The sequence below is a fragment of the Camelus dromedarius genome, chromosome 29 (assembly GCF_036321535.1).
Source record: "Camelus dromedarius isolate mCamDro1 chromosome 29, mCamDro1.pat, whole genome shotgun sequence".
NCBI lineage: Eukaryota > Metazoa > Chordata > Mammalia > Artiodactyla > Camelidae > Camelus > Camelus dromedarius.
In genome coordinates, this window is record NC_087464.1 from 24,014,576 (window position 1) to 24,042,197 (window position 27,622).

At 55.1% G+C, this 27,622-nt stretch overlaps 1 long non-coding RNA gene across 7 annotated transcripts in view; it reads left to right on the top strand.

Moving 5' to 3' along the window:
- Nucleotides 1-23,747, top strand: part of LOC135319576 (uncharacterized) — a 115,001-nt gene extending 91,254 nt beyond the window's left edge. Inside the window, exons 3-9 of one of the 7 annotated variants that reach the window (XR_010378322.1) lie at nt 2,382-2,411; nt 4,115-4,163; nt 4,369-4,517; nt 5,416-5,594; nt 7,116-8,625; nt 21,783-21,894; nt 23,621-23,747. This is a non-coding gene — a long non-coding RNA (uncharacterized LOC135319576). Of the gene's footprint in view, nt 1-2,381; nt 2,412-4,114; nt 4,164-4,368; nt 4,518-5,415; nt 5,595-7,115; nt 8,626-9,655; nt 10,265-21,782; nt 21,895-23,620 lie in introns of those variants that run through there. The other 6 variants (XR_010378323.1, XR_010378325.1, XR_010378320.1 and 3 more) reach the window with 6 other exon arrangements.
- Nucleotides 23,748-27,622: the final 3,875 nt, after the last annotated feature.

Consider the following 27,622-nt stretch of genomic DNA (forward strand, 5'->3'; position numbering starts at 1 on the left):
CAGTAGAGACCAAGGCCATAGAAAGGTGAGAGACTGGCCCGGAGCAGAGGTTGCAAGTTTTTTCTGTGAAGCATCAGGCCGCAGTTCAGGCTTGGCAAGTGGCGCAATCCAGCCACACCCACTCAGCGCTGTGGCTGCAGCGCAGAAGCAGCCACGGACCATGGGCAGCGAGTGAGTGGGCTGTGTTTCATTAAAACTTTATTTTGGAGGCATTGAAATTTGAATTTCATGTAATTTTCACATGTCACAAAAAAGAATTCTTTTGATTTTTAATCATTCAGAAATGTAAAATTCATTCTTAGCTCGTGTACAAAAACAGGCAGCGTTTGGCCCACAGGCTATAGTTTGCTGGCCCGTTGGGTAGAGAGTACCTGAGACAGATGAGGATCTGGGGTGGGGCAGGGGCATCAGGCAGTCAGACAGCAAATCACAGAGCACTCCCCCTGCCCCCCTCCCCCAGCTCTCTAATTCACTTTCTCCAAGGACTTCTGATCACCTTCTCTCGTAACTTGCTTCAGGCAGAGAAGACAGATCTGGGAGTTTCTGAGTGCCCAGACCCCTTAGAAGTTCTATTTCTCATTGTGAATTGCCAGCCCAGCATTTTTTATGAAATCTGACTTCTCATGTTACTTGCCTACTGGGAGAGGCTCTGTTCTGCCAAGGCAAACATCCGCTCCACTTGAGTAGCATTTCTGATTATAAATTAATAAATTGGCTTCAGGGTGTGTATATAAATATCAGTCCCGGTGAGCTCGGTAAATTCGCAGAGAGATGAATTGCCTAAGCACCCAGCTCCCCGAAGCAGATTCCTGTGGCTCCAAGGCTGGCGGCCAAGCCCTTGGTAATGCCACCTTGAGAAGCCTCCAGCTGCCACCCAGGCTGCTGGTCAGGAGCCTCTCCGTCCATCCTGCAAGTAGCTGGGCTGAATGGGGGGTGGGGGATGGTAGGTGGATACGTGAGTGGCTGGCTGGGCAGGATGAGTGGAGGCGTGGATGCTGCAGGGAGACTGGTGAGGGGAGGATGGGTGGATGTGTGGACAGAATGTATAGATTTCTGGGTTCAGGCACCCAGAAGGAGTGGCCCTTGTGGGTGAAAAGGCAAGCCACATGCACCCCAAGAGGTAAAGATAGAGCCAAGAACTAACGTGTTAAGGCCTGCCAGCTGCCAGCACTGGGTTCCCTCCCCCCTTCCCGCCTCTGCCCCTCTGCGTGCGCCTTGTACTCTGGCTCATTTGCTAATAAAGAGACAACTCTCTCATGTTACCGGGGCTCTCAGGAGCTAGGGGTCTCCTCCCACATCCTCACAGCTCCAGCTCTTGGTTTATTTATAGCAGGTGCACAGTGTTTTTGCCCCAAACTTCGCTTGCAGAGACAGAGACCATCTCAAGAGGATTTTACAATAATTTAAGCTTCCAAAATAGGTCCCCAGCCCACTCGCTGGCCTTCTCCCCCACTTCCCACCTTCAAAGCGGTGCTGTATCCATCCCTACCTTTGGCTCATTATGGGTCAGACTCAGTTTCTCAGATCCCTTCCCATTCTCAGATCCACAGGTCCTTTCCTCTAGGAAGCCCTCCCTGATTGCTCCCAACTGAGCCCCATCTCCCACAGGAGGTTGCAAGTCTGCACCTGAACTTCAAGTCACACAGAGACCCTTTGTGTGGGCTGTGGTTTCCGTGTATGTGTGTGTGTTAGAGGGCCCTCCCCTTGGAGCTGAGCTGGGATGAGCCCCCACAGGTGCTCCGCAGCAACCAACACAGGCCGACAGCGCCATCTTAAATGAGGAGCCGTTTAATTTTCCCAGAGAAGCTTCCCTCAGTGGACGCGCTAAGGATGCACTAAGGGAGCATAGCTGGCCGTTGGAGGAGGGAACCGCCAGGAAGTAAACACGGAGCCCAGCTATTATTACGTGTTTTGTTGTTAATGTATTCCCTTCCTGGCTTCTCATAGGCTCCAAGATGACTAAATAAACCCAGGACTTGACTCCCCGCTCCCCAAAACTCCATCTTCAGCAAGGGAGAGCTCAGTCTGCGGCATAAATTAGCAGAAGCTGGAGTGTAAAAATATGATTCTGTGAACAAACAAAAGCCTCCAGTCATGAGACCAGCGGCGGCTGAGCTGTTCCCACTGCCGTCAGCTCTGTTTCCAAGCAATTAAAGGCAGAGGGAGAAGAGACCGGCAGGGCTCCCCCCGCGGGCTGGGGGGAGGCCGGCGGCAGGGCAGACCCCAGGCTCCTGCAGCTGATGCCAGGGTGCTCTGGCCAGCAGGAGACCTGGTCTGTCTGGCATCAGCCTCTGGGGACCTTGAGGCATGGTTTTTGCCTCTTGGCCTCAGTTTCTTCATCTTTAAAATGAGCATAATAATTCCTGGTGGCTTTCTTACAGATACGTCATGAGGAGCAGACAAGATAAAAGGTGAGGAAGGGTTTGAGGAAAGATAAAAAAGTACATGAGGAGCGATTGATTGCTGGGGCTTGGGGCAAGCCGAGGGGTTGCCAGGGAGGGTGCGGCCCACCTGAGACCTCTCTTCTAATTCACAATCTCTGCCCACACCCATTCCAGAGACGCTGAAAGTGAGGAGTTTGGGTCTGGCCCATGGTCACTTTCTGGAAATCAAGCCATGTCTGCCAGACATAGATGCAGGTGGCCCCACTGCTCCCCTTGTAGTTGAAGTGTTGTTTGGTAGACCAGAAGCAGATCGCCAGGGCCAGTGTGAGGCATGGGGTGAGCTGGTGTGGTGAGAATGTGCACCACCTGGGCTGGTTCGCCTGGCCTGATCGCCATGAGGCACTGGGCAGCCCGAAGCACAGCACCTGCCAGGTCAGTTTAGACTAAAATACCCTCATCAGAGCCCAAGGGCATCAGTTCTCCGGCTTCTTGCAGTAAGATTCTGGCCACTCAGATCTAAAAGAACCCATAATGAACAAGGACACGGGAGACCCTGGGATGGCAAAACATGGTTCCTGTCCCCAAAGGGCTCCGGACTGGTGCTGGTGACAGACTCCCAGGCAACCTTCATGACCAGGGTTGGATGGCACTTCCCCTACCCAAACTACTGCTCAGGGACTCTGGAGATGCTGGAGGACAGGGCCAGCATTCACTGTGCACAGACTCAGGGCCGCGTGCCCGTCCCGCTCTCTCAGGCCAGTCCTCCCGCCCGGCTTCACGGAGCCTCCTCTCTGAGCCAGGCACACAGCAGGGAAGAAACAGACACCTCTGCCCTCTTGGAGCTTACAGTCGGGTGAGTCCAGCAAACTGTTACACAAAATGAAGGATAGGATGGTGGCAGGTGCGATGGAGAAAAATAAAGCCGGAAAGGAGGTTATGGCTTACAATTAAGGGGTCTAATTTAATCCTTAAAATATCCCTCACTTGACAGTTGAGGAAACTGAGACTCTGAAAGGGTAAGTAACTTAAGGTCAGACAGTGAGGACATGGGGAGCTAGGATTTGAATCAGAATGTTCTGATGGGGGTCGGGGGCGGTGCTCTGCTCTAAATTACCAGGCAACCATGATGCCAAATGACCCCACAGCAGACAGAAAGCAATCTGGTTGGAGGCTGCAGCAAGGAAGCCAACAGATCGAGGATTTCTGTTTATTCTATGCAATCAGGAGGACTTCTCATAGGAGGTGGAAGCACCTGAGGCTGGAAGAGAGAAGTCCCTGGGCCCTGCATCAGAGGCTGCATTGAGCCTGGGGGAGGGTGCCGGCGCAGGCAGGGGCTGCCTCGGTTTCCCTGCCGGCCAGCCTTCCCTTTGCCTGGACAACCAACCAGATTCTCTAGCCAACCTCTGCCTTGCGGAGCCGACTTGGCTTGAGAGGCAGGCAGAGATGGGAATCCCTGCTGGTACCAGTCTATGGCAGACCCTTAGCCAGCCTGAGGCCGTTGCCTGCATACAGCAGAGGGACCCCTAGCCCTGAGCTCTGGGCAGCAGGCTGCTGGGCCCGCAGAAAGACTGCTGGCGGAAGTTCGGCTGAGAAAATGTAGAGTGAGGGAATTGATTTTTTTTTCAGCTACACAGTCGTGAACATAAACTGGAAGATACATCTCTTCCTTTACGGGAGACAATCGAACACACAATACAAGTTTATGGAGAGAGTATGTCTTTCTTTCACAGGATATTTCCCCCCGAACGCTTGGCAGCCTGGAACCACTTCATTCCAGAGGTAAGTAATCAAGTGGCAGAGGCAAGGCGGGTCAGGAGGAGCGCCCAGGGCTTTATGAGCCGGAGGCCTTAGTCAGTTAGGGATGGCTCTCCCTCCATTTCCCGCTCCCTGAGACCCAGTGCGGTCTGCGCTGAGCCCAGGGGCCCAGAGTCAACCTTCAGCAGCCAAGACCAAGGCTGGGTCATCACCACACTGATTCTCTCAGTGCAGCTTCCCTGGGCGGCCCCTCTGCCAGGCCCTGTGCTGGGAGCCGACGACGGACAGACCAGGCCCGATCCGCACCGCTGAGAAGCCCGCCAGCAGAGAAGGGATGTGTGGGCAACTGATGCTGACCAAGAGCAGAATGAATTTGGAGTACGTAGATCTCTTGTCCTTCCCCTCCTCCTTCCCCTTGTCCCCACTCCAGGGCACCCAGCTAGGCACCTGCCAGGAGCTGCTCCATAAAGCTTGTCCTCTGGATCACTGACTCAGGGCCTTCTGTGGCAGCAGCAGTGCCCAGAATTTGGTGGCTCCAAACCAAACACACCAAACAGTTCCAGCTTAGCCACACTGAAGAGTGGACAGTTCTCTGACAGTTCAGCGTCCACCTCAAGCACCTGGTGCCTGTCTTTCCACTTTCTTTCTAAAGCCATCAGAGCTGGGCTCATAAGCAAGGGTGATCCAGGAGGGCATAGGGATGAACTCCCCTCTGGGGCACCCCACCACCCCCCAATGGGGGATGGGAGCCAGTGGGTAACTGTTCCAGCCTTCCATCTCTTAGGCAAACAGTTCTGGAGGTCCCAGGGGAGTAGAGACCCCCACCCCAACCCCTGCCAACATTGGCTTCTCTGTTAGTGCTCCTTTATGTCAGTTTTTCTGCCTCCTCTCTCTCTCTCCCCACCTCCCCCTCTCCCCCCACCCCCTCCCTGCTTCCTGAGATCCCCTCCCAGATACACCACAGGCACCCAAGTCCTGCTTTCAAGTTTGCTTTCAAAGGAACTCAAGCTAAAGAAGCCTTTCCAACTCCCACTTCCATGCTCCCGGACACACTCTCTCTGGCCTGCCAAGCCCCTCTAGAATTGCTCTGGACAGATAGAGCCTCATGGCAAAGGAGCAGAACCCAGTCTCAGCGGGGGGAGTGCGGACAATGGGCCCCCTCCCAGCAGCTGTCCCTGCCTCCTCTCCCGACTGACCACAGATAGTGAGGCTGGGGGCCCGATGGACGCGGAGTGGGGCTCAGCTCCACCACCGCCATCCATGTGACCTTGGACAGGTCAGTTCACCTCCCCAAGCCCCGTCTTGCCTGTCTGTCGAGTAAAGGCGATAACAGCGTGTTGAAGACCTGTGAGAACTGAGTGAGATTGTGCGGAAGCAGGAAGCAGGATCCGGGCGGAAAAACGTGAACCGCTGTTTACGAACTTTGCCTCCCTAAGCAGACCCAATTCCTTGAAGGTGAGGGCCTTCTTTACTTTTTCCTGTCTCCCCCACAGCACCAGCGTGGAGCTGGTGCTCAGGAGGCTATCACTGAAACTCCCTGGATGGGTGGAGCGGGGATGGGCCCCGGGCCTGGCTCCTCTCAGACCCGCCATGCCAAGGGGCTGGGGGATGGTGCCGACTCTGAACGTGCCCTGACAGCCCAGAGCTGGCCTGGCCCCCTGCCCGGGACCTGGGGGAGGACAGGTGGCTTCCCAGCCTGGGAATGGAGAGGCGTTGGCCAGAACCCGGGAGGTGTGGCGCTAGCTAGCACAGCCATCCCCACCCTCCTGAAAAATCCAGGATGACAAGGCTGGGGGCTTCCATCAGCCCTGAACTCTCTTTGAGTAAAGGGGAAAAAATTGGATTCCACTCTGAGCCCGACTGCATTCGACATCTGGCAGCTCAAAGTGGAGTGACTCATGCAATCCTGAGATACAAGGAAGTGGGGGCAGGAGCGGGGGAGAAGGAGGAGGAGAGAACCGCGCAGAGGGAGGGAGGGCAGGCAGGCCATGCGGTGCGGCCCCAGACAAAAGAATCAGCATCCAGGGTGGAGAGCAAAGGCTGTTCCCATGCCCAGGTGGCCAAGGATGAGCTGTCCACTCTGTTCTGCTCACCCATCTCTGGGCCTGGTGTCAGGACCTCTGGCACCAGGCCCTGCTAACTTAGAGATGCAGATTCGGACCAGCACCCCCAGCAGGATGTGGAGTGATGCTACAGGTAGTGAGCAGCTTGTCCCTGGAGGCATGGGAGAGAAGCTGGATGAGCCCTGGTAGGGGTGTGTTAAAGCCTCGGGCCTAATTACCACATGTGCTTGTCTGAGGCTGAGATGATCCGTGAAGGACAGGGTAGGGGGCTGGTCTGGAGGGTGAATGAAGTCACGGAAGTTAAGGGGCACCTAAATCTTGTGCCTAAAGCCTGGTCGTCCCACTCGAGGAGCAGCAGCCATCTCTCTGCCACGCAGGTGACGAGGGCAGGCAGAATGGAGTGCAGGGGCCCTGCTTTGGCTCCGCCCGGAGACCGGCTTGGTAGACTACCCTCCGGCATGCTTGCCCTTGGATGGGTTGGCGGGTGGGGGTGGGGGAAGGGTTCAAGAGCAGCCTGTCATGGGCACATCACCTTGGGGAGCTCAGGACATGAAAGGGGAGGAGCACAGGCCTATGGAAGGACAGAGGAAGAAATCCCAATTTCACACGGTCCCCTTAATTTCATCAGAACGGACTCAGGCTGAGAGTCACTCCGGAAGAGTGAGGTTGGCAGGTAGGGGTGATCTTGGGAGAATTCTTGGAGGAAGGAGAGCCTGGAGCTAGTTCAACCACAGATAAAGGTCAAATACAAAGGAAATTTGGAGAGAGAGAAAGGAGAGGGCTCTGAGCAAAGGTGTGGACCGGGAAAGAATCTGGCCTGCGAGGGGCGGAAGCAGACGGCCAGGGACCGGAGGTCAGCCTCTGCCCTTTCTAGGCCTTCATTTATGCCTCTCTCGATTAACTGTCTTTTCAGGATTCTTCCTGGATGGTTGGAAACATCAGACAATATTTCCGGCTGGCTGTTCTCCTGGGAGGGCCACACACCAGCAGAGGGAGGTGGGGAGGCCAGTGTGCTGCCCTTCCCTGCCCGGACCTCCTATTTACCACCAGCGCAAGGGGTGTTGGGCCGTCTGATCTGCAGAGGCCCTTCTAGACTAAAGATTCTCAGTCTGTGGGCCAAAGTTAGGCCAAAGCAGAGGTCACCTCTTGGCGGACTTATTGGCATGACTGTCAGCATCTCCCTTTGCCTCAGCCAGACCAGTTCAATTTGACATTGGTCTGTGGGTCCTCAGCAGCCCTCCCCCACCAAGTCAGGGATTCCCTTTCTCTCCAGGAATGCCCCACCAGTCACCCTCACTCCAGGCCTTGCCTCCAGCTGTTCCCCCTCCTCGTAATGCCTTTGCTTTTCGTCTCTGAGCAAACTGCACATCCTGGGAGGGCCAGTGGCAAACCTGCATCATCTCCATTCGGTCAGCCTTCTGAGAGGGCAGAGGCTGTGCAGGGCCCTGCACTGGGAGCAGGTCAGGGGTGGGGTATGCTCAGTGTGTGCCGTGCTGAGTACCCCGCTCACAGGAACCTTGCCCTCTGTGCTGGAGGGGCTTTCTTCCTGGCCTGTCGCATCCTGCCCTGCTGTTCCCTATTTGCCTCTCAGGAGAGCACAGTGTGGGCCTTAGGAGCATGGGCTCAGAGGTAAGACCCCTTGGCTTGTGTGCAAGCTCCCCACCCCTATTGAGATGATCATGGGCAAGTTAGGGGAGCCCCCCTGCACCTCAGTGTCCTCATCTGTAAAGTGGGCATAGGATAGTACCTACTCCATGGAGTTCTCATGAGCAGTAAACAGATAATCTATGTAAAGCGCCAAGCATTGCCCCCAGCATATCATAGGGGTTCAGCGTTACCCAGGTGCAATGTTCAAACGGTGCTGTTGTGAGGACCCTGGCCCCTCTCCCCACTGGCCCCCGGGCTTCCCAAGGGCAGGGCTTTGGAGGAACGTGAAGGTACAGAATGTGTGGTTGAGGACCACATCATTAATGTGTATTTGATTGTTTCATCAATCCCTTGAGCCCCATGGACTCCCAGGAAAGCCTAAAGGGAAGGGACCAGGACAGGTCAGTTTTGATGTATGGAGTGTGGAGCTTGGGGCACCCTGGAGGAGTTCCTGGGCATTGGGGGTGCCTGGTAAGCCCTGGGGTGGGGGCTACTGCTAAGGGCAAAGCAGCTTTGGCCACCCTGGCCTCATTCAGCATCAAGGAGACTGAGGGAATGACATCAAGTGACAGGTGGCCCTGTCTCCTCCTCAGGCCCCAGAGCTTCTTGGGTCCTCAGCTGGATTGGAACGCCAGGCCACTGCATCTGCCTGGCTACAGACCTAGACTGGAGGTGGAGAATTTGGGATGCTGCCGGGGAGGAGGCCTGGCCAGGGGCATCTGAGAACCACACTACAGGGGAGACTTTGACCTGGAGAAAGGGTGCTCCAAAAACAGGTATTCTGTCTTTGGTCTGTTTCCTTCCTGAGATCCCCCAGTGCCCAGAATGGGGCCCGCATGTGGTAGCTGCTCAGGAAGCCCTTGTTGAATGGCTGAGTGAATGAACCAGTGAGTGAATTGGGGCCGGTGTTGGGTCACTAGACAGAGCTTGCCTAGGGGACCCTTCCCAACTCTCTAAAAAAGTCCATCCTCCCCAGTGCTCCCACCGCTCTAGCCCCTGCCCCTGCCCCAGCTGCGACCCCTAGCCCAGCCCTTCTTCGGCCCACTGCAGCTGGTCTCTGCTCCCACCCCACCCAGCCCCTACCCCTGCCTGGCAGCCCCAAGCAGGCTTCCAGGCAAGCCCAGGGATGGAAGCCAACTTGCAGGCTTTCTGTTGTCATTAGCTGTCAGGTCTCAGGTAATAGCTCCTGCAGAGGACCAGCTGCCTTTGCTGAAGAGTTTGCACATGCAGCCCTTGGTGGGGGGGCAGGCAAGCAGAGATGCAGGCAGACCTGGAAGCCTGGGCCCTTCCCTGGACGCCCCCCTCTCCCCCCATCACAAGCTGGGCAATCTCTCCGGCACTCTAGCTCCTCCTGCAGGACAGGCTGCAGAGGCCCACGCTGTCCAGCCCTGACCCGCTCCTGGCCTGGAGCTCCTCGGCCCAACCATACCCCTACCTGGTCCAGGCTACTCCTGGGCAAGGGGGAAGGCAGATGGGGAAACTGAGGCTCCGATCAGGCAAATGCCTTACTCCAGATCAAACGTCGAGCTGGAGCAGGGGGCCCAGAGCTCCTGTCTGTCTCACCCTCCGAGTGGATGAAGTATAGGCGGCTGGGCAGCATGAACCAGCGAGTCTAGCCAAGGATACAGCTGGCGCCAACAGCCCCTGCGGGTCACAGTGTTGGTCCCTGGAGGTCAAGGGGCCAGCGTGGGAGAAGGGGCTGCCCCTCCCTCCGATAGTTAGGAGGTCCAGCCACTCAGAGGGACCCCCAGGGAATCTCACTCCCCAAAACTCCCGGAGTCAAAGGCGCTAATTGCTTCCAACTAGGGTGACCAACTCTTCACCGGTTGCCTGAGGCTTTCCTGGTTTTCGCTTGGCAAGTGCTAAAACCCGGGAAGCCCCTCCGTTTCAGACAAAGTGGGACAGTTGGTCAGCCCTCTTCCACGCTGCTCTGTGTCCACCCTCCCCGCTCCCTGACTAGTCGCCTGCGCCTCCTGGGCCTGCGCCTCCCTGGAAACCACCCTAGTCTCCTGTGAGGGCCCCCCAAAGGCCTTCCACCCCAGAAAGCTCCCGCTCTGGGGCCTGTTCCGATAGAAGGCTCTAACTGGCCAGATGGAGTCTGCCGCACTGTCCTGCCAGGACCCTCTACAGCCGCAATGAGAGACTGACAAATGGGACTTCTCAGCTCACCCTGCCCACAGGCAGGCCGAAGTGCAGGGCCCTGGCCACCGAGGGGGCAGGCCTGGGGCCCGAGGCTGAGCGGCTCTGCCGCGGCATCCTCGGATAATTGGCGGGAGCACCCAGCCAGGCTCAGGCTGCCCTCCGGCCCCCTCCTCTGCTGGCTCAGTGCCCGGTCCAGCAGGGGCCGACCATCAATAATTGGGTCACCCCCACTCCCATCCCCACCATCATGCTTCCACCAGTGATAGCATTTCAGCTGCAATTAAGAATTTCAAGTTGCAATTAAAAATTAATTGGAAACCGTGGGTTGTTTATGTCTCTCTGACCTCCGTCACCTGGCTGGGGGCCGGGTGTGAAGGAGGGAAGGGCAGGTGAGCGGAGGAGGGCATTTCAGAGCAGTTAGCCGAGGGAGCAGGGGACTCCGAGCCAGCCTAAGTTGCGCGGGAGCAGATTTCTCCTGGAGGCTGAATGGAATGACATCAGCCAGTCGGCTTGGAAGGCCACGGTCCCTGAGTTCTTTGAGAGCACAGAGCATGGGGTCTGTGGATGAGAGAAGAGAGGAGTGGAAGAAACGCACGTAAAGGGACAGGTGGCAGAGCCAGGCCTGCAGGTAAAGGTCGGGGTGTCCTGAGTTCATGGTTGCTTCCTCAAGTCCTCAGCTTGAGGGCAAGGAATTGGTAGGTCAGCTTCCTGAGAGCCCCACAGAGAGGCAGCAGGTGCAGGGTGAGAAGTATGGAGACGTGAAATGGCCCACGTGCTTTCTGGCCCCGGGTCCCACTGGCCAGACCCTAGGGTGAGGTTCTCCCTGGTGTTCTCAGGCGGAGATGCTGAATTCACATTCCTTGGTCTCCCAGCGGGGCTGGGTCTGACTATGCTGTCTGTACCTTCAGATGAGGGCGTTCCTCCTGCCAGTTCCCTGTGGACCCAGAGGTCAAGGTTCCCTTAGCATTAAGTATTCTCTTAGCCGCTGTCTTCAGGTCACCTCTGTCCCCTCTGCATCTCTCTTTCTCAAGGCCTGCTACCCTCAGCTGGCCCTTTCAGGGCCAGGGTTCCCTCTTCCTCCAGAAACCCCCCTCGGATTCCTACAGGCCGCCGTCTCCTGAGATCCAGAGCACCTCCTGGCTGCGGCCCTCCATGGCCCCAGACTTTATCCCGTCTGTGCTGTTAGGAAGCCAGGCTGTGAGAGTCTGTCTTCCCCTAGGACTTGAGAAGGGCGAGTTCTGGGTTCTCTTCTCTTCCACGATGCAGAAATTTGATCTAACAGCACTAGAAGCAAAAGGCTGTCAGTGAAGCAGATTGCAGATGCCAGGCCATGGGTGTGCAACCCAGGGGCCCAGACATAGTGAGCCGCAGTGACTGAAACCTGGGGTGGTGGACCAAGGAGATGGTTGAGCTCCTTACTTAGAGAATGTCTATGACTGCTTCTCCCCCACTGAAACTGTGCGAGAGAGTGCGTGTGTACACATACGTGTCCATGCCTGCTTGCACATGTACGTGCCTGTGGAGGGGGGCCCCATCTTTTACCATATTCTCCAGAGGGGCCAGTGTATTAGTTAGGATTTGTGTTCAGGTGCTAGTAACAGAAACAGTGGCTTCAGTAAATTAAAGGTTTATTCTCTCTAAAGAGAAGCCTGGATTTAAGCAGTCCAAGGTGGTGTGGCAGCTCCATGATGATCAAGGATCTGGGTTCCTTCCGTCTTGTTCTATCCTTAGCATACAGCATTCATCCTTGAGGGTCCACAGTGGCTACTTGAGCTCCAACCATCAAATCCACATTCCACACAAACAGCAGAAATCAGGAGGCTAGTATAAAGGGGCATGTGTCATCTGTCTGTCTTCCTCTGAAAGAATATTTCCAAAAGCCCACACTACAACTGCTTATATATCATTGGTGACCTCTGGCTGCAAGGGAGTCTGAGAAATGTAGTCTTTCAGCTGAGCATCTTGCTACCTGGAATAAAACTGAGGTTCTATTACTAAGAAAAAAGGGAAAGAATGAGTATTTGGAATGCAATAAGTGAGCCATACCATATCCAGCAGCCCCAAGACCTTGAGTGTAGCTGCTGTGGGCCAAGATGTTATCTCTTTCAAGAAGGAGAGGGACTCCACACAGTCCCAGGTCCACCCCTCAGCCACCACCTCCCTGCCCATAGAGACTGGGAGGCCAAAGGTAACCTGAGTAGGTGCTCGGCCAAGCTGCCACTTAACTGGAGTTTATGGCTATGCAGGAGACAGTAGGAGGACTGGCCAGGTGAGGCCTGGGTCCTGAGATGGGGACAGGTCAGGGACTTGCTTAATTATCTCATTCTTGTATTTGCTGTTTCATTTTGCATCCTAATTGTAGGCCTCCAAATTACTCTTCTAGGAGGTGGCAGGCTCCATGGCTGCCCCTCTTCCTCAGCTCTTTTCCAATGAAACACCTTTTCCTGCCTCTAGTTCCTGCCAGGAGAGGTGCAGGATGCTGCCCAGAGCCTGCAATCACCCTGCTGTTTTAATTAGGAAAGAGGTTTCTTCTGAGGATGTCCATAGCGAGGCTGGTCATTAGGGAGCAAACTCACTGCCTGCTCTTTCAAAACTGACTTGGATACCATGGAAAGGACCGCCTTGACCAGTGCTGTTTGGAATCTCATTAACAAACTTGTTTTGAGCACTTAAGATACTCCCTACCTCATCCTCCTCCCACCCCCCCCAATACAAGTCATTACAAATGTGATAGGGGTTTTGAAGGAGAATGCAGGATGGAAGGGGAGCAGCCGTAACCTGATGGGTCGACCAGTAAGAGAGATGGAGGAGGAGCCCTCAGCCCCTCTCCTGGGGGTCTGGGCTAGGGAGAGACAGGGCTCAGGCTCATGGGACAGTAGTGGAAGCACACTCATTCATCCGGTGTTTACTGAGCACCTGCTGTATCTCAGGCTCAGTTCTAGGCCTGGGGATGCCTCAGTGAATAAACAAAGGCCTGCCCTTATGGAGGTTACCATCCAGCTGGCAGGGGCAGACAGTAAACAACTGAGCAATTAAACACAAGTGCTATAGACAAATAAAGCAGGCCAAGGAAATACGGAGGGATGGGGGCCAGGGAGGTTGGTATTTGCTGCTGGCTGGTCGGGAACTGTGCCATTGAGATGAGATGGAAAAGCCGTCATGGAGTAAGCCTTCAGGATCATCTAGGCCTACGGGCTATAATAAGCAGAAGAAACAGCACATGCAAAGGCCCAGAGGTGGGGGTGTGCCCAGCATTTGTTGAGAAGCAGCAAGGAGGCCAGTGTGGCAGGAACAGAATGAGGGAAGAGAAGAGGAATAGGAGAAGCAGTCAGTTTGGTAAAGGGAGGCAGGTCACCAAAGGCCTTACAGGCCACAGGGAGGATGCAGAGTGCTGAGCGTGCTGCAGTGTGGGGAGCAGGCTGGGGAGGCCGAGGGCAGGAGCAGGGAGACTGGCTGGGAAAATATTACAGTAATCACGGGAGGTAGTGAGTGTTTTGAACAAAACTGTCAGGTACATTTGATTTAAAAAAAAAAAAACCCTCAAAATAGTCTAAGCATGAAGAAAGGAATTTACTGGCTCATATGCAGGAATAAGTTTCAGGTATGGTTGAATCAGCTGAGGTCATCAGGAGTCCATACGCTGTTCTCTGTGTCACCTCCCCTTGTGGTGGCAAACAGTCCCCAGCAGTTCCCAGTTTACATTCTATCAACTTAGCAATGGAGGGCACCTTTCTCGCAAGGGTTCCACCAAAAGTCCCAGAGCAGGATCTCATTGGCCCAGGATGGATCATGTGACCACCGTTTGTGACTCTGACTGGTTAGGCCTGGGTGATGTGCTCATTCTTAGAACCATGGGGGTGAGGTCAACCCCACCCTGACCTCATAGAGTGAAATGAAGGGAAGTTGCATGAAAAGAAGATGGTTATGGTTTCCGGAGAAGAGGGGAACTGATGCTGGGAGAGCAAAAACAACAGGTTTATTTTGCATGGCATATGCAGAACAGAGCCAGGCTGGTGCGTAGCTGTTAGCAGATGAAAGGGAAGGAAAGAAAAAGAGAGGGACGGAGGGAGGAAGATTCAGACTTATGAGGACTCATTCCAGGGGGTGATTAAAGAGAGAAGGGCCATCAAGGAGGGCTTCCTGGAAGAGGAGGGACTGATTCAGAGGCAGGAGAAGGCCTTGCATTTGGGTAGGGAAGGGCCAGACTGATCCATTGCACGGGCAGGCACAGAGCCTGGCGGCCTAACTGTAGCAAGAAGACACTGAGTAGCAAAGGGTGAGTCTGCCTGTGCCTACCCCATGCCCTTGGAATATGTCCCACCAACGGCCTCCCTGGCCACCTTTCTATTTGTGGAGCAGTCATCATGCCCCATGTTAGACACGGATGCTGTTCCAAATGGATTATGGCAAATGATTTAATGGCCCGCGTTAGCACTCCCTGGCTCCCACGTGGGGGCCCCGGAGCATCTCCTCTCAAATCAGCCCTGGCAGAAGCTTTTCTGAAGGAGCTGCTGCCCAAATCACTACAATACGTAGCCTGCTAGGACGTGAAGTGGTCCCCAAAGTATTGTTCCTGCCCCCGGTGGGGGCACAAAAACCCAATGGGTGTGGGAAGAAAGCGATAGAACTTCTATTTTTTAATCATATCCTTTTAAAATTACCATTTTGTATCTGTTTTATAACATACAGAATACATTGGCACAGAAATGCATACATATAATCTACAAATGAATTAATGTCTATATATACGGAGGTGTCCTTAAATTTCTTATAGGAGCGAGCTGTCAAACGTTTGGGGTCTACCAAAGTGCAAATAATAATAGTTATCAATTATACGGAACTTGCCAGTTTCTAGATCGGTGCGCAGTGCTCACTTAGTCCTCACGGCAACCCATATTTACAGATAAGGAAACTGGAGCACAGAGAGGTTAAGTAACTTGCTTCAGGCTACTCAGCCTGGAAGATGCAGGGCTGGGATTGTTTCCAGTGGTCTTGCTGGGAGACCATGATGCTTTTTTGATAGAACTGGGGTCCTGGGGGCAGGAAGAAGGGATCTGGGATTACTTAGTGTATCCTTTGGTTCTGACAAGACAGCCTCTATGACACCCAGGATCAGTGGCCCAGGTCCCAGAGAAGCCCCTGCCCCAGCTCGCTCCTCCTCTCGTAGCTCCGCCTTGCCAACCCATCTGTGCCGTCCCCATTGTCCCCGCTGGATTTCAGCCCATTTGTTCTCCTTTTTCCCTCTTGGAAAATGGAGAGCAGATATGGATGGGGCAACGAGGGCTGGCTGGTGGTTGGAATTCTGTCCTCTCATCCAAATGGAGGAGAAGAGGGTAAAGAGGAAGCCAAAAAGAATGAAAGAATCCTGGAGTCCTGTGATGAAGGAGCAGAGAAGTGGGCCAGGGGGCTGCTGGGAAAGAGAGAAAAAGCTGTGGAACCCAGGCAGCAAGTGGGAGAGGACACATGGGAGGGAACCCAGCAAGCTGCCACCCAGAAGCCTGGGTCCCCAGCCCAGATCTGGTGCTGAAAGGGCCAGGACTGCAGGGCTGCTCTGTCCCCAGAGAGCACAGGCTGCAGCCAAGCGGAGTTCCCGAGGCCTCAGAGAAAAGTCGAGGTCCGTTGTCAAAGGAGTTTGACTCCTGCCCCTAAACCTTCCCTACCCCAAGCCTGCCTGCCTCCAGCTAAGTTCTCCAGGACTCAATGGCTCTTTCGGCCAGGGATGAGCACATGGGCTGGTCCTTTGACTTTCTGACCCTGTTCTGAATCAGGAAGGGGCCAGCTGTAGAGTGGTGAGCCCCACTTTTTGATAGTCCGGTACAATGGTGTGGATGTGTATGTGTGTAGAAGTGTGTGTGACAGAAGCTAGCATTTCCAGACAGTCACGTATGCCAGGCTCAAAGCCAGTGGCTTTGCATCTCATTTATACATGTCCTTAGCCTCATTTACAGGTGAGCAACTCAAGGTTTAGAGGCCAGGGCACAGCCCACCTGACTCCACAGCCCCTTCCCCTGACACTGCTCCCAGCAGGCCATCCCAGGGACCCTAGAACATTGCTCTAAGGAGGGTCAAGTCCTGGAATCAGCTTCCCGACAGCAGTCCCGGGCCAAACTCTAAACATGGTCACACAGTGAACAGACCGCCCCCCAAACCTGGTCACCCTCTGAGCCCTGCTGGATGCCCACATTCAGAATAATGGCCCATATTTGTTGAGCAGCTCATTGCAGATGGGCCCCTGGGAGCTACAGGCAGATCACAGCCTCCTCGGGAAGGGTGTGGGACGTTCTTGCCGTGTGAGATGCTGCAGGGATGCTGGGAGTTTGGCTGGGGGCTCAGGACCAGATTGGCTCTTCCAGCCATCAAGCTCTGGATCTTGGAAGACAGGCCCTGGGAGACCCACCAGGCAGGCAGCTGACAGGAAGGATGACCAGGTTGGGGAAGAGCTGCCCAGAGTTTGAGGCTTTGGGGATGGCGGTGGCTGGCAAAGCAGGGGCACAAACGGGGAGAAAGTGCTCTGTCTGTCCAACTGACTCACGAGCCCTGCCAGCTGGGAGCTTAGCCTAGTCAGTCTGGGAGAGGAGGGTCCCAGGAGCCCTCCCCAGGAGCACCGGGCAGGTCTCGCAGAGAGAGGTACCCTCCTGGTCTCCCCACAGGGAGTGGCCTTTACGTCTCCAGGCTAAGCCAAGTGCATTTCCCAGGCTTCTAGCTGGCCTGAGCCTTCCAAACAGAACCCTAGTCCCTCTCCAGCACACGCGCAGACGCTCCCGGGTCCTCCAGCAGCTCCTAGAAGGACGAGCAGGCAGGAATACCACTTCCTGTTTTCTGGATGAGGCTTCTTGGGTCCAGAGAAGGAAAGGACCCATTCAAAGCCCCGCCCCACTTCTGTAGGAAGCTTTCTGATGCCTCTGACCCTCCTAGAGCGCTCCACCCTCATCCCACAAATGCCAAAGGCCCAGGGCTTCTCCCTTCACAAGTCCGTGTTCTTCACAACGCCCAGCTATTGGCATAAGCGGTGGAATGAATGAGGAAACTAACATGTTCATCACCGGGTGGCTGGCTTGCTGTGTGGATAAGGTCTGCGTCCACATCACAGACCCTCCAAAAGACTTCCTCCCCATCACTGGGCGGGGGCGGGGGGTCCAGCTTCATTTCCCCTCTGGCCCTCCCCACAGAGAGCAGCTCACCCCCCACTGTTGGCCGGCGGGGTTGTTAAACTCCGCTGTGGCCCTGGGCAAGTCGCTTGCTTCTCTGTACAGCTCCCTTGTGGGAAATTAGGACAGCAGAGGCGCCCACCTCCCAGATTTGCTGCAAGGGCTACCACTTCTGGTGGTGCATGTGAAGCAGCCTGTGAGTGAGTGGGTCCAGCAAAGCACCTGGTACAACGTCTGGCCTTGGAAGATGGTCAGTTCAGCAGAATCCAGTCCCTGCCCTCTGCCTACCACCTTCTCTATGGCCTTGTTGGCAAGAGGTGGGGTGGGGTGTCCTTGCCTGGCCAAGGGACCCCTAACCCCCAATCCCTTATTCCCACTGAATCCTTAGACACCCGCCCCCAGCTCCCTGCCAGCTCGTTCCAGCCATTTTTCCACTGTCTCCCCCTGCTCCCCGCCTTTGCTCTTGTACTTGTTGGTTTAATGTGCACAATACAATTAGGCAAAATGGCTTTCCCATCAAATCCCCAGCAACTTCCCTCTCCCCACCTCGCCCGAGCATCACCAGGCCCTGTTCACTCCCTCCCTCGGGGACCGTGGTGTTTAATTTCAGGAAATAATTCCCTGAATAACTCTCCTCTGCGGAGCTTCACACATACCGCAGAGAACCCTTGGAAGCTGAGACGGGGTTTTTGTTGGACAGGAAGCCCCAGGAATCAGGGTCAGAGCCCAGTGAGACAGGGAGTCCATAGTTAAGACATTTCTACAGTGTAGCTCACAGTCTTCAAAGGGTTTTCTCCAAAACAGAATCTAAAACCAGAACTTGGAGGCAGGAAGTTGGAGAGCAGGAGAGGCAGCAGGGCAAGAGGAACAGCTGACATTAGGCTTGTCCTCAAGGTCCCTGCGATGGAGGGGGCTCCCTCTGCCTTGACCTCTGAGACGTGCTCAGACCATGTCCAGAACTGCTGGCTCCCGCCCCCACTGGCTGAGAGTTGTCTGGGGATGTCAGCTCCCCTGTACTTGCAGCTGCATTTGTTCACGGGCCAAGCAGTCTTCCTGACATTGCACAAGGCTCTGAGGTAGAAAGTGAACCATCTCGGGGTGTCCTCTAGCGGGGACACAGCCAGCGTGGAGTGAGCCGGAGCTTACCCAGAACCGTGCCCTGCAGCTGTGGCTGAAACCAGAAGTGAGCAGAGAAGATGTGCTGGGCACAGAGGGATGGGCTGTGCTAGGCAGTGGCATCCTGCTTAGATTTAAGTGTTTTCCTTTGGTTGGAGGCCCTGCAAGAGCGGAGCTGACAGCCTTCCTCAATCAGAATCACCTCATGCACTCACTCATTCATTCATTCTACAAACATTTCTGGAGGCATACTGAGTACCAGGCCCTGTGCTGGGTGCTGGAGTCACGGAGATGAATCGGGCACAAAGCTTTCCCTCACGGACTTAGATAAGGGGAGGAGGCAGAACCAAACCTAAGTGACGCCACAGAGGTTTGGGAAAGTGGGAGCACAGAGGAGGGAGTTAGCCTGGAGGAGTCAGGGAGGGCTTCACTGGGGAGGTGGTATCTGGAATTGGGCCTTGAAGGACAAGTAAGAGGTCATCAAACTGAGAAGTAGGCAAGGATTGTCTAGGTCTAGGGCCTGTCCACAGCACACCCCATAGTCAGCAAATCATCTTTCTAAACTCCATGTCAACCCCTTTGAGAATGTCTGCCCAGCTCTCTCTGCCCCTCCACCCCAGCACGGCCTGGGCCGGAAACTCAGATTCAGCGCTGGAGGAGGCTCCCTCTTAGACCTGAGCCACTGTCTCTGGATCCCTTTCGGAACCTGGGTCCTGCCTAAGTCTGCATTTCCCAGAGCCTGGATCTTAGCCTGTGCCTACCCTCACCCCCAACACCTATCAGGCCTCCCTGATGCCACCCTCTGGCTCACCAGGTCTCCAAGGCCACCAGCCCCATGAACCGAGTGGGGAGGCAAAAGAGTCCCGGGTACACACACCTGGATGTGGATCCTGGCACCACAGGTGCGAGGTCAGGGCCAAAGTGCCACTTTCTGAGATCTCATTTCCATGGGCTGCAGGTGAGGGTTACAGGGGAGAACGGAGAGGCCCCTAAGCACCTTGGGCAAAGGAGGAGTGGGGCAAAGGCAGGCATTATCCTTGAATGAATTATTATTCACTTGCATAGGATTGGGAGGGGGCAATTGTCCCACTCATGGACCCTGAGCTGTAGAACCTACCCAGCTGCCAGGGGACTTGCTGGGTGCGGGGCTGGACCCTAGAGCTGGGTGCTAGGAGGCTAGGCTGGAAAGGACCCTAGAGTCCCTGCCTCTGTCCCCCAGGGCCCAGGCTTGGAGTGGGTTTCCTACTGTCGACAATTTCCCCTTCAAGCTATTTCCAAATTCTCCCATATTAGCATGAGAATGGGGCGCCGGCTGGGATTGGAGGGTTCAAAGATATTTGCATTCTAAAGAGTTCCCTCTGTTCCCACAAAGCCCTCGCTATCCGAGCTGGGAGGCTGGGCTGGGATCCAGAGGCCACTGCGGGTGGGCGAGGGGAGAGAGGTGCCGCCGGAGGGAGCCGCCCCAGGCTCCAGGCGCCCCGCCCCCTGCCCGCCGCCGCCCTCCCCTCCGAGGCGCTTGCCGGCCTCTCCCCGGCGGGCCCCAGGGCCCCGCAGACCCAGCGCAAGCTGTTCTCCCCTCCCCCACCCCCGGAGTGGGCCTCAGTTGTGTGTGGGAAGCCTTTTAGTCTGAGAAACCACGTTCCTTATAATAAGTGCTTTTGATTTGTTTTTGGCCTCGACCTTTTATTTCTTTGACGTTTTCAATCCTGTACCATTAACAAGAGGAGTCTGAGGTTTGTACGCTTATCACAAGGGAGCCTGGAATTTTTTTTTAAGTTGAAAAACACTGCCCAATGGGATTAATCATAGTAACCGTAATAATAGCCAACAGTCGTGAGCGTTTACTCCTTGCCAGGCATTATGTTAACCAGTTTACATACATTATCTTTTTTAACCCTCCTAACCGCCCTGTGTTACAATCCCCATTTTACAGACGATTCCACTGAGGCTCAACGAGTAAAGCGACTTGCCTAGGATCATAAAACTGCTCAGGGACAGAACAGACCGCTGTACCAGCAGCCCCCCAGTCCTCCGACTGCCTCTCTGGAAAGGAGCAGCACGAAGGGCTGGGGGTTCAGGCACCAGGACAGGGGAGGCATGACTCCAGGCAGAAGTTCTCCCAAGGCCCCTCTCCACCCGCCCTGCTCTGGAGGTGCCTGCTGTCAGCAGGACTGGCTGGCATCCAGTTCATCGACACCCTCCAGTCTTGTGTGCAGCACGGGAGCTCCGGGCCCACAGTTAGGGTCTCTCCCTTGGGCTGAGCTCGGTGACATGCCCAAAAGGAAGGGCAGAGGAGGAGGGTGCCCAGCTCGAGGCACAGAGTCCAGGGTCACCCACAGGAAGGAATCCAGGGTGCTGGGTCTGCCCTGCAAGGATGCCCGACTCCCTCTCCCTCTCTCCTGTCGTTCTTGCCCCGACACCCTTGATACCTTCTCTTCTTTCTTTTCCCCTCCCCTCCCCCTCCTCCCTGCCACCTAGAGCCAAGGGCGCAATGGAGGCTGGGGCCACCAGACCCCTTGGGGGCAGGCCCATGACCTGCCCCCCAGACTCCCCTCTGAGAAACCCGTCCCTTGCTTCATGTTCCATCAGGATTCCGTCCTACGAACCAGAAGCCCTCATGTCTGCCTTTGTCACTTCCTCATCCAAAGGGTCCCCGGACCTAGGAGATCCTGACCACTCCTTCCACACTGGGTCGGAGCACTCGTTGTGACCCCACAGGAAGTGCTGGTGAGGGGTTCCAGGCACCAGGGAGTCCCTGCGGTCTGTGCACCCCATGAGGGCCATGCTGCCCAGGTCCCACTGCAGACCAGGGTACCAGGTCTTCCCTTGAGCCCAAAGAGACTGAAGGTGGGGGTAGGGACAGGCTGGGGGCTGGGGCCCAGGTGGGGGGGACTGAGGAGGAACAGCCTTGCCGGCCTTTTCATCTGCTCCTCATTATTCTCTGCCTGAGAAGGTAATTAAGTCTTCCTCCCATCAAAGGCAGAGGGCTGGCTTCACCCCAAGGCCTAGCTCACATGGAAGGGAGATAATGAGCGCTCTCGCCAGGCCTGGGGAGCGGGGAGGAGCCCTGCCCCCACCCCGTCACACACACACACACACACACGCACACGCACACCCGCACACGCACGCACATCCGAGAGACTGGTTTGAAACACCCCCCCCCCCACCGTGAGCGCCGCCCCGGGCAGTGGCGGAAAGCCCCGCTCTCCAGGGGGCTCTGATGGCCGAGGGGGAGAGCTGCGTTGTGCTGCACCCTGGGGTTCAGCACCCAGCCATGGAGCGCCCAGGAGGAGGGGGAGGGCCCAAGGCACTCTTCTAACTCAGTGTGGGACAGGACTCGGAAAGGGGAACCACAGATTCCCGTGGACTGGACGAGGGTGGCTAAGAGGCTGGCGTGGCTCCCTCTGCTTGAGCCCTCGGCGTGTGCCGGACACTGTGCTAGGCTCTGGAGAGGCGTTATTTCATTTAGTGAAAGCCACACCGTACCCTTTTTGAAGCAGATCCTGTTCCCTCATTTTTTTTTCCAGAGGTACAATCTGAAGCTTGGAGAGATTAACTTGCCCCAGTTACAGAGTGCAGAAAGGAAGTCTTCCCAGAGGAATGGCCTTAGAAGGATGGGAGGACGGCAGGACTGCCAAGGTGAGGTGGAGGGGAGGGCAGCAGCACTGGTGGTGCTGAGACGGTGGCTGGTCCGTCAGGCTGAGCCTAGTGATGTGGGGAGGGTGGGTGGAGGGGAGGGTGACAGCCAGAGCCACAGCCAGCAGGGAACCAGCAAGTGTTCAGGAGCAGAAAAGTCACAAGAACAGGCACCAGACCCGCAGGCACAGTGAACAGTCCTGTGGTTACCGGGGACGGGGGAGGGAGGGATAAATTTGGGAGTTTGAGCTTTACAAATGTTAACCACTATATATAAAAATAGATTTTAAAAAGTTTCTTTTGTATTGCACACAGGGAACTATGTTCAGTATCTTGTAATAACCTTTAACAGAAAAAAATATGAAAACAAAGGTATGTGTGTATATGCATGACTGGGACACTGCTGTGCACCAGAGATTGACACATTGTAACTGACTGTACTTCAATTAAAAAAAAAAAAAGAACAGGTCTTAGAAACAGTGTCGTTGGGTAGAGAGAAGGGGCCAGTGTGTATCAGTGCCAGGAGCCTATCTGACCCTGACCTCCAAAGCCCTCATTCCTGGCTCTGCTTCAACAGGGGAGGGGGTTCCTGGAGCCCAGCATGGGGACTCGGGCCCGGGAGAGGGTAGAGGCCCGTGCTAGGACGTCCGGCACCGAGCTCCCCTGCCCCTTGACGTGGTACAACCACTCTGAGCCTCAGTTTCCCGGCCTGTGAACTGGGATAATGATGGTGTCCACCTCATGGAGCTGGAGAGAATTAAGTGGCATAAAGTTTGTGTCAGAACAGACCTGCTCTGGGTTGCCACAGGTTTCTCTCAGCCAGAGGAGGTCCCGGATATGATCCCTACCATCTCAGGGATGAGCACATTCAATGGGAGGGTTTCAGGCCAACCTCCAGCTTTCAAGTAGTAAATATCTTGCCCAGAGCAGCTCCTCGGTTACCCTTAATCTTGATGATATGGAGCTGGGCCATTGCAGGCCCCCAGGCAAGTCCCCAAGCCCCGTCTACCAGTTACCCAACCCTTACAGTCCCCAGGTGACTCAGGGTGGGGGCTGGGGAGAGCTCAGGACAGCTTTTCTCTCCTGCCCCAAAATGCCTTCTAGTGCCAGTGGGTCACACTGGCAGGCTGGACGAGAAAATGTTTTGGACCAGAGACCTGGTTTGAAATTCCACCATTAGCGCTTGGCTCTGGGCCTAGAAGGCCCTTCTCAACCTGTCAGTCCCCTCTGGGCAGCCTTATTAGTCATGAGCAGCTGCCTCTAGGAGTGATTTTATTAGATCCCTTCTAACCAGCAGATCTCTGGGCAGGAGCAGGTGTGGATGGTGGGAGAACAGAGCAGAGGGTGTTGGTCTTATGAGGTGGGACAAGAAGCCAAGGACCCTGAGCCTGATGACCAGCTAGGCTGAGGCCTCATATCAAAGGCTGGACACTAGTGCCCCTGCCGCACACCTGGCTTATTACAGAAACCCCAGGAGGAAGTTCTCTAGGCGTGTGGTCACACACACACACACACACACACACACACACACACAGGCAGGGAATTCTTCCTGGCTACTTCTGGGCTGAGTGAGACTCTACACCCATCAGAGAAGAGAACGAGAATGGGAGACTGAGGCTGGTAACTCAGGCAAGGCCTCACTCGGCCATGGACTCACTTTTTCTTTCTGGAAAATGGGGAGATTTTCTGACTTCATGTGATTAACCCAGGTCCCATGTTCTTGTCCCAGAGCTGATGAAAGTACCACACAGGACCGAGCCCTGAGACCTACGACTCCAGACGGGAGGACTGAACTGTGATTGCTTCTCTGGGAAGTCTGTTCCCTTTAGTGTGGCTAAATCATATGACCAGCAGGCCAGGGCATGGTGGAAGGGAGTGGTGGGAGGGAAATTTGGGTTTTTTCTACCCAAGCACTCTGGTTTCAAGCAGATGCTGCCACCAGGTGTCACTAAAGGCCCAGAGAGGTTGACTGACTTGCCCAAGGTCACACAGGCCTTCTGATGCCCAGCCCTGGGCATTTCTTGCCAGACCTAGAGTAGATCTCTGCTCTCCCTCTGAGGTCGGGTAGGGGAGCCATGGGGAAGCTAGAAAGGACCCAAAGGTCCTAACGTCAGAAGTAGCTTCCTGGGCTCAGGGCTCAGAGGGGTAAGGATGTCCAATGCCAACAGCAGGAAGAGGAGCTCTTAGAGGGGGAGGTGGCCTGGGCTCTCTGACACTGGGTAGGGGGCTGGCTGACACTGCGGGAAGAGCAGTGTCCCCACTCATGCCACATCCAATACCCGGGTGCCTCCTCTACCCTGCTTGTCTGCACACCTTCTCCAGCCTCCAAAGGAAGCCACTTCGTGATTGGACAGATGAAGTGGGATTTTGAGGCCAGCCTTATTTAAACTCCTCTCCAAAGTCAATAAAAAGTGTTAGCAGGCTCAGGACCCACTGATGTCCAATGGGCAGCACCCCAGTCCAGGATGCCCCTTCCTCAGGGCCAGGCTCGCTTTGGCCCCTTGCTCTCCTTTCTGCCAGGCTTGGGTTGAAGCTCATTTCCCCACTGGCCTCCAGAGCCGATGGCTAATCAATTCAGGGCACCGTTAATGTTGGTTGGATGACTGTTCCAGGGGGGCATTTCCGGACTGGCTGGCTCCCACGTCTGGGGGTGCTGAGGGCTGTGTGTGCTGCCATGAATGCACACTGGTAGCATACACCACTGGTCGGTTGACCCAAGCCCCTCCACAACCCTTTCTCCCCAGCCACCTTCCCGTGATTGGCCTAGAGGTGGCCATGTGACCCGCCTCTGGCCAATGAGATGCAAGAGAAGCACTGAGTAGGGCTCCCGCGTGCTCTTGTTAAAAGAGACAGAGCTGGCACACCCAGAGCCTTTCCATCTTCTTTCTGCCTGGGATGTGGACAGAGGTCCGGCGTGGCTACAGCCATCTTGCTATTATGAGGCAACAAGCAATAAAAAGAAGGCTTTGACAATAAGGATGGTGGAGGGGGTGATGGAAGGAGCCTGGGGCCTGGGCAGCCTAGTGGAGCTTTCATACTGGCCCTGGACTTTGCACCCCTGAGCTTCTTGCTGTGTGGAACAGATGTCCTCCTCCCCCTGATGTGCTAGCACCCTACTAGGCTTCGTCTTACCTACAGCCGTACGTATCCTTAGTGGTTATACCAGCCTTCTCCAATTTAGCAGTGCTGAGCCCAGGTAGAAAGAGAGCTCTTTCCTTTGACCTCAGTATTTGCTGGGGAGGCCGGGACCCTGAGCTTCCAGTGCACTGTGAGGCCAGGACCCTCCTGGATCAGGAACTGACCTGGAAACAAGGCTGAGTGTTGAGTGTCAGTAACTCCACTAATAGACTGGATCAGGGACCACGTGGTCTCTCAGTCCCCGGTGTAACTGCACGTGCATTTCCTGTTCCCTGCACTCTCTCCCAGCTCTACCAACCTCCTGGCTAACTCTTATTTATCCTTCAAAACTCAGCCCATGCCACCTCCCCAGTGACCCCCTTTACTGCACCCTTATGATGGGTTAGACATTTTCCTTTCTGCCCCCACAATACCCTGGCCACTCTCAGCACTGCATTTATCACCCAAAGATATGATGCTCAGGTGTATGTTGGCCTCCCTCACCAGACCAGCTGTCTTTTTCCCTTTCTATTCTGGTACATATAGTGGGTGTTCCAGGCATCCAGGGAGCCATCATTCTTTGGGTTATTCCTTTGTTCAGGGTTTATTGGGCTTCCCTCATGATCCCGATGCCACACGCAGCAGCTCTGCTGTGCCAAGCTGTCACAGGGCCTAGAACATCCTTGCATGAGGGATCCCTGGGAACAGTCCCCAGAAGGCTGGACTCGGGGATGGGTACTTCCAGCCACAAGCCCAGCTTCTTAACAGCTTCACAGAGCAGGAAGGGAATGTAAGACTGGAGCCAAGATAGCAAAACAGATTCTCATTCTGGGCATTCTGCCCCACCCCCACTCAGCGCTGCTGTTCAGTGAGGAGGGAGAGTCAAGGGCAAAGGGTCAAGGGCTGTACGATGCGGGCCCCGCACTGCCGAGGCGCTGGGGCTGGAGGGGTGGTCATGGGGTTCTCTGCAGGGCCTGCAATTATAATCCCATCCTCCAGGACTCAGATTTGGGAGCTGGGGATCAGGGAGGAGCAGAAGCAGGGGCATCCCCTGTGGTTGTAACCATCTGGCCCAGAAGGCTTAGTGGAGAGGGAAGCCCCTAAAAATCTTACTTCTCCTCCTCCTCTGGACTGAGAAATGTTTCCTCTGTGCCGCCCACACGCCCAACCCCCGCATTCCCTCGTTCCCTTTCTCTCCCTTCAGAAGCATTACCCAAGTACCTGAGTACCGTCAGTCTCTCAGCACTTCAGGTGAGTGGAGGCCCTGCATGCTCTGCTTCCCCTGGCTCCCCGGGTGGCCTGAAGCCTTGGACAGCCCCTCCAGCCTCATGGGCCAACTGCCCTGCCCTAACCCAAGTCTCTCTGGCATTTCAGAGGAGCCCAGGCCCCACACCCAGTGGGGAGGCACTGGTTCCCGTCCTAGCCCTCTTAGGCTCTGATGGAGGGAGGCTGCCCAAGGGCAATGTCAAGAGACCTAAAGTGGTCCAGGCTTAGAGTGGGCGTGCCGCTCAGTTACTCCGCACTGGGAGAAAGTGACTCAGTCACTCTGCCCAGCAACCCTGCCCAGTGGGAACTGTTATTACCTTCTTAAGAAGAAGGAGGAAATTTTCTAAAACTAACATGAGAAAAAATAGAAAATAGGAGCGCTTCTAAAACTCCTAAAGACATTGCATTTATAATCAAAAATTCTTCTCACAGAGAAGATTCTAGGCCCAGGTGGTTTTCCCAGTGAATTTTACCTAATATCTAAGAAAAAGAAATAAACCTTATTACAGAAAATCTTCCAAATAATAGAAAAAGAGGAATTCTTTCTAAGTCAGTTTATGAGGCCAGCATGACCTTGAAACCTCAATTCCCACATCTGTGAAGTAGCGCCTGTCTCAGAGGCAGGGAGCAGGATCAACATTAGAGGAGTTGTATGCATAGCCCTTGGCACGATCCTGGCACCGAGCCTGTGCCCCGTGTATGGCAACTGCTTCTATGCGGCCAAGCCAGGATTCAGGCCAATGCCTGGGTCCTGTCCGCACCAGGCTGAGACCAGAACAGCATCCCTTCAGCAAAGAGAGAGAAGAGGGCTGGGGAAGTGAGCTTGTCCGGCAACAGCCACTTAGCAAGCCTGATCTCAACAACCCTAAAAAACCTCTTCAAGGTAGGTGTATCAACCCCCTTTTACAGATAGGAAAGCTGAGGCTCAGAGAATCTGGGACGGACTGTGTCAAGCCTAAGCAGGCCTGTCTGAAGATACAGCTCATGATTCTCTGAGCCTTGCTGATCAGGCAGGTGTGCTAAGCATCTGAGCCACAGCAGTGGAGATCTCTGACCTTGAGCTAAGCTGACTCTGAACTTCAGGGTCCCCATCTATAAAATGGGCAGAGGGGCTGCTCTCTGAGTTGTTGAAAGACAGAAGAAACACGTGGAGTCTCCGGGCTGCCATATCAGTTTGAAAAGTTCCCATGATCCGGCTCACCTGGGCTGTCAGACTGTCCGCTTCAGGTCGCCCCTGCCCCAGCCCTCACACAGCACGGTTCCTGGCGTGGGGAGGTGGGTCCCCCGGGGCAGAAGCATCCCACCGCTGTACAATGTTTTTATTGCACAAGCGACACATGGATACAGT